Here is a 7,210-nt window from a genome sequence, read left to right as displayed (position 1 = left end):
TTTTTCTTCATTACCCATTCAAGCCGTCTCCAGCCATTATTATATAGGAAATAGTTTTCTTCCCTTACCAAATTCTTTTCTTTTTTTTTAAAGAGATTTTGATTTATTTTTGGATAAAGGAATCCAAATTGATACAGTATATGCTTATTTTTGGAATGTCTTTCACAATTTGCTACACAAAAATTAATTAATCTGGAAAAAGTAAATGAAAAACTGCTTAAATGGTAGAAAAAAAAACGTTAATCAATAGGATATTTTCCCACTTTTTTCCCATTTTATAATTATATTCTGAATATTTATAAACCCAATTAAGTAATACATTATAAATTTCACATAAAACACTTACTAAAGTATTTCAAAAATGTAATAATACTGAAACAAGTTAATTAAACTTCAATATTTTTTGCACAGTTGAAAATTATGCAGATCAATAATTTTAATTTCACTGTCTGTTTATAAAGAATTTTACAGATAATATTTATCATTTAAGGCTTTAACTTTTAAGTAAAAAAACAAAAAAGTCCGACGTCAAATGTTGCAAGTTATGTGTATACATGTTGTTACCAAATCTAGTAGTAGTAGTAATACAGTAAACGATAACACTTAACTTAGCGACAACGTACAACACATAGCTGGAAAACCCGAAAAGTCGCCGAAATCAGTGAAAGTTATTACCGACTTACTTTTACTTACGACGAAAATACTCTCTAAGAACCATTTCATGCTAACTTAAGAAAAATTTAATTACCATTCTTCACTTCAGTCTCCGAGCGAGAGAAATAAATTACACAGCAGATCTAGTATTCTTCAGATTTGCATATACTATAGAGCTAAATTCCACGTTACTCCTTCCGCTCTCCAACTAACACTAATATATCTCTGACTAGGCCTACAGTACTACAAAACATACAAATGGCGTCAAGTGATAAGCCAAAAGCGACACCACCTAATACCAATTTAATTTTTTTTTCTCAAAACTTAACATAGTGTTTGGACAACAAGGAACTATTTCATCCTTCAAGATTGTTCTTGCAAGTCGACCCTCAAGAAAAGTAAACATTTTCCGTCTTTTCCAAATCATAAACATACATCCTCTGGTTCTATAATCTTCGGAGGAAAGCAAAAAAGAACGGGACCTTCCTCTTATCGATCCTCCGGATAATGTTTTAAACTTAAAAAATATTATATCTTATTTTCTCACAAGAAAATAAATTAAGAGATCTTAACCTGTACCTATAAGATAACCCTTCCATCTCCGGAATTATTCTTGTATTACTATTAATAACCTCCTCTGAATTCTTTCTCAGATAAGAAGACTGAGGTTGTGCACACTATTCCAAGTGAGGCCTAACTAGTGATTCGTAAAGAAAGATAATTACATATTTTGACTCGTAATCGATTGTCTACAAAGTATAAGTACACCCTGAAATGCTATTAGCTTTGCTACTAGCAACAGAGAACTACTTCGATGGCTTGAGTAACTTATCTATCACAACGCAAAAATCCATTTCTTCTGACACACTATTGTATGGATTGCCATCTATATTAAACGGGTTATATATATTATGACAATCCAGATGAATTATCTTGCATTTATCAGAGTTAAAGGTCATTTGCCAAATACATGTCCAACTTACCAATTGATCCAAGTCATTTTATAATGCCTCAACCTCATCAATACAGCTAGAAATACCTTAGAGTATATAATGTCATCAAAGAAAATATCAGTTTACTAATTATGCCTCTTTCAAAATCAATAATGTAAAGAAGGAAAAGTGGAGGCTCAGGCCCTAACTCCTGAGCCATTCCACTAATAACAAGGATCCAGTTTGGCTAGATTCTATCAACAAGAACCTTTTGATTTCTTTCATCTAGCCATTATACAATTTAATTAATTATAATTTTTCCCAAGCACTTATCGATGTAATCTTCTTAGCTAAACTTTTACATGGCACCATGTCAAAAGCCTTTTAAAAATTTAAGTCCAACTCTACACCTTTTCCATCGTTCAGGTAACATGTATCGTTCTAGAAAGAGAAAAAATATTATTAAGGCAAAATTTAGTTTTGGTGAATTCGTGTTGGGTTTCTTTCTTTTATAACCCAATTAACCGCTTCAAAATACACAAAAGTATGTTCAATTAAAAATCCTTGAATAAAAATCCTGGATTTACTTGTTCTGCAAAACTCCATTCATTAGTTGTGAATATATTGTGTAGATGGCTTGCTATTTGTGCTTCATTTCGGGCTAAGATAATAATAGTCTGTTGGGTTAGCCTATTATACAAGGTTGTAATGTGCTTACCACGGCTGGAGTATGACTTGTTGTAAATATTTTTCTGGAGGACCCTGGTACCTGAAGTTGATCCATATTTCTTTGTTTTCCAATGCCATGAAGTACAGGAGATATCCCCGTCTTGAAAATTCTTAATTCCCGATTACCTTTATAATTTGAGTACATGAATGTTGTCCAAGAAGGCTCTTACAGACCCTTCCCTAAAGCCACAGACGGTGGGACTTGGGAGGGTTGGGGCATTGAGGTCATGTAGTGAAGTGACCCTGTGTAAAATTATCAGGGAGAGTTGCTGTTTCAACTTTGAATTCAATAGTCACGGTTAACATAGCCTAATGCCAAAAGTGATCAACTTTCGATGGCATCGCAATAGTTACGAAATGCCAAACAATGTTAAAATGTATTTCTGATACATACCGTTCCATAGCAACTTTATATCAGCTATAGACGTCACGCAACTTCCTGATTTGCATATTCAAAATCGTTCTAGTATAACGTACTTAACCTTTATGACAGATAAATATAATTCTAATGATGGGCATTACTGTTGTAGATAATGTAACAGAAGAGCCTTTGTTTATAACTCTAGGTACTGGTTTACTGAGAAGTTCTTCATGTTTATATTCTTTTGATAACTAATCATGCCACTGATTTAGTCCCTTTGTCAAGATCATTATAGAAGTCGAAATGTCATATCCTTTCCTTTCAACAGGCAGTTGTAGTCCATTAAAGTTTTCTGTAGTTTCTTGAGCAGCTTTACAGCACCTAGAAACAAGGTTTCGATATCCGTGTTGGGTAGAGCATAGATAGCCCTTTGTGTAGCTTTGTGCTTAACTCAAAACAAACAACTTTCAAATGCATTTTTCAATTTCTTGGCCGTGCTTTAGTAACTTAGTAAGGAGTATAAATTATCAGCCATGTTCTTGATCTGGGTCTTCAATTTTTCTTGTATCCTTTTCAGTACACACACACACATTTACATATGTTTTATATATATATATATTGTTATATATGTCTATTGTTTTTTGTTTGATTGTTTTTCTGCTACGATTTTTCCATTGCTTTCAAAATTATTGTAGACTAGTAAAAATTATGATGTATTTTAGATTGTAACCGACAGGAACCAAACAATAACACTTAATTCTTGATATGCAAATTCTTTACACACCGATTCTAAAATAAACTTCTAAAGACGAATTGTTTTGAGGTAGCATTTGTTTGTTTGTTTGTTTATAATTAAGCACAAAGCTACACAATGGGTTATCTGTGCTCTGCCCACCACGGGTATCGAAACCTGGATTCTAGCGTTGTAAGTCCGCAGACATACAGCTGTGTCACTGGGGGGCATTGAGGTAGGAAAAAACAACAACACTGGACCTTTGAATGACGTGAATGAAATTTTGTTTCAAACAGCTAGGCCAATCGTTCCTTGTGGTTAATGTGCCAAGCTGCAGAACAGAAAATCCAAGGTTCGAGTCCGCTATCTGCCGCTAAACACTCCACATTTTTAGTTCTGGACGCGTTATAAAAGTGACACTTAATCATGCTATTAGGTTAAGAGTAGCCGCGGTCAGCAATTCAAAATTAGGGACGATTATGTCTGAACGTTGGAGTTTCTAATCTGGCCATTTTGTTCATCTGTTGTTTAAAGGTACTAAATACCTTTCAAGCCGTAAATTAAGCTATATCATTAATGTGACTACACTCGATTTAAAATAAACACTTCATTTCTTTTTTCTTGATAATCTGCTATAATTATAAAATTTAACATTTACTTCAGTAAAAATAAATAACTCCAATTTTTCTGGATCAAGCCCGAATCACTACAAACCATAAAACATATAAATACAACAAGATATACTAAACAGGGAACACCGACAGTTGTGTTTAAATCGTTTTACATTATCTTTCAGTTACTCGTTTAAATTTAATGTCAGTACTCGCACGAAACGTACAGCCTTCAAAGGTGATTTAGTCACCACGTGTACAGCTACACGTTGTATAGTTACCAAGGTTAAAGTTTCGATTGGTAAATACCAGATTAATATTTGAAAGAAACGGCTAATAGAAAGACTTTTCCAGGAAGCTTTAATATGCTACTATTGCTCTGAATATTCTCTTTGTGCTGTTGCTAAGTTACATGCAGCACACTATGCTAAACTGCATGCTTCAAAAATGGGAATGAAATTAATCCATTCGGTGACATGTTTGAGATACGAGTACGTGTTTAACGGTTCTTAAAATTCACGGATACAGTATATGGAAGTAGGTGTGGCTCACCGTTCGACAATTAAGTTTCGTAGTTAATCTTAAAACTTTATTTACAATAGAAAAATGTATTTGTATAATAAATTGTCACGAAATAGGATACGACTATTTAAATGACTAGATATTTTTATGCTCTTTCTGTTTTAAATGTTAGTATTTGACCTGTCAACTATTAGCTCACAGAGAAAGTATGTTTTTTATACTTCCCACCTTTTATCGCCCACTCAACAACCACGCAACATTCCGCGCATGTTTTTTGTTTTTTTACAAGTTGTTTGTAGATAACCTTCTACCCACGGTATCTCTTTCATCCTCTTTCCCCCCTACAGACTATGAAACAGTCTGCTCTGTCAGTAACAATGCTGTTGATTTATCGAAACCAACCAACATGTGTGTGTGTGAAAAAATATTAATGTAGAAAGTCCTGCCTTTAAAAACCAAACAGAAACACGTGACTGTTTATTGTTTGTATATACCCTGTCCACCCAATAAACTGAGAGTGTAAGCATCGGGGTCCGTAAACTCTCGACTTGAAAATGTTTTGATACAATCTCAAACTGGATTTTCTTGTGAGTTTAAAACTGTCAAGATAACACGTGTCATGACTTTATAAACAGAGAGTTTTTTTGGTGTTTAAGCACCAAAGCCAGCGAATGTACTTTTGTTCTTCAAGTGTTCTATGATCATGTAATTAACGTGACTCTAAATATCAGTGGTTCGCCTCATACTTTCTGATTGATATTCAAAAGTCCATTGAGTTCAAATGGGACTGCTATAAATCACATATAAAAAATTGTTTAAAACTTCATCAAAAGACCTTTAAATGAGCCCCGTTACCTGAGAAACGTGCAACTGAATAACGTTTTACTGTTTGCATACACAGTAGTCAATATCTACATTATATTCTCGCCTATGTCTGTTGAGTTATTCTTTTCAAAATCTCAAAAACTATACAGTTATTCAGAGGAAATTACGATTGTATATTCCGTTCTCTGTATGTTGACTTATTCTAGTCAAAATCACCCTCCAGTGGTACAGCGGTATGTCTGTGGACTTACAACGCTAGAAACCGGTTTTCGATACCCGTGGTGGGCAGAGCATGGATAGCCCATTGTGTATATTTGCGCTTAACTACAAACAAATCTAGTCAAAATCACAAAAAAATGTAGAGTTTTTCAATGTTAAGAGAGGGGGAAATGTCGATGTGTATTCACTACTACGTCTGTTGAGTTATTCCACTAACTGACAAGTGACATGTGGTGTTTAAAATATCACTACAAACAGGGAACCTTCCCCTCCGATTGTTTTTATAACTAAAACAAGGATGAAGAAAACATACGTCTGAGTTTTTCTAGTCTATTGTAAGTTAAAGACACGTGTGATTCTACGCTTTAATAAACCTGAAAGAACCAAGTTTTGAACCATGATTGTCCTTAACATGCCTTGAATATTTCATCGGAAAGTCAACTTTTTGTATAATGATGATGTTCAATAGTTAGCGGATGGTGGTATGAAGTAAATATAAAAGGTCATACTGGCTGTCCCTGTACAAGTTTCGTGAAAGTAATTTCAGATTCCAAAATGAAAGGACAGCTTCATTGGTGGACTTAATCCAATACCAAAATCAGCTTCATTTGTATACCAAAATATACGGATAAGCAGGTTTCAAAGTGAAATCTTAAATTTAAATTAGTATGTTTGTTTTAAAAACTCAGTACAAAGCTACACAAGGGCTACCTGTGTTAAGCCGTCCTTAATTTTGAACTGACAGAATTGGAGAAAGCAGCCTGTAAACAGCACCCATCGCCAACACTTGAACTACTATCATCGGACCAAACAGTGGGATTTCATCGTCACCTGTACAGCGCACTCATGACCCCAAAATGCGGAGCACACTTTTTTAAAAACAACGGCGCACTAACCATGAATCTCATATTCTCAGGCTGGGCAGACTAGCCACTTGACCACGGCCCGTCCTATGCCGCCAATGAATTGAAGTACGTTCAAAATTAAAAAGCAAAAATATAAGACATTTACCGTTTACTGATTTCTTATAAAAACTTTAGTAGTTTTGAAACAATAAGATATTTCAAACATTAGAACTTAGTTGCTGGCAACCCGATGGGTCAGCGATAAGTTTACGGACTTACAACGCTAAAATCTCAGGTTTGATTTCCCGCGGCAGACAGCAGTGTTGCCAGATTTCGCAACAAAGACAAGCCCTATGGCAGGGGTCGGCAACACTCCAAAGAAGAAGAGACATTTTTATGTTTTTTTTTGTCTAAGATCAAAACATTTCGAGAGCCGCGATATGCCCTAGAGGTCTCACCTAAAAAAAAAAAAAGGTTACCCCGCTGGGACCACGGTAACTCTTCGAATTTAAAACGCTAAAATCAAAGGTTCTATTCCCCTCGGTGGACACAGCAGATAGCCCGAGAGCCGCAAGTTTCTGACCCCTGCACTGTGGGCTCTGAAAACGAAACCTAAACAAACCACTTTTCATACGACCAACGCAATTCTGTTAAAAAAAATATTAACACAAAATAGCATCAAACATTATAACAACTGAACAAAAAGAAAAAGAAGTTAAAATCTGCGAGAAGTACGCGAACTTGGCAACCATGGCGGACAGAGTACAGATATCGTATTG

General features: G+C 34.9%; 1 protein-coding gene across 1 annotated transcript in view; it reads right to left on the bottom strand.

Annotated features, from left to right (window-relative positions):
* LOC106456984 (protein FAM102B-like) overlaps positions 1–875 on the bottom strand; it is a 12,415-nt gene extending 11,540 nt beyond the window's left edge. The window contains exon 1 of the mRNA XM_022382790.1: positions 749–875. The gene's annotated coding sequence lies outside the window, so the exon portion shown is untranslated. The remainder of the gene's footprint in view (positions 1–748) is intronic.
* Between the last annotated feature and the right edge of the window lie 6,335 nt (positions 876–7,210).

This window comes from Limulus polyphemus, unplaced genomic scaffold (assembly GCF_000517525.1).
Source record: "Limulus polyphemus unplaced genomic scaffold, Limulus_polyphemus-2.1.2 Scaffold278, whole genome shotgun sequence".
NCBI lineage: Eukaryota > Metazoa > Arthropoda > Merostomata > Xiphosura > Limulidae > Limulus > Limulus polyphemus.
This window is presented reverse-complemented; position numbering and strand designations above follow the sequence as displayed.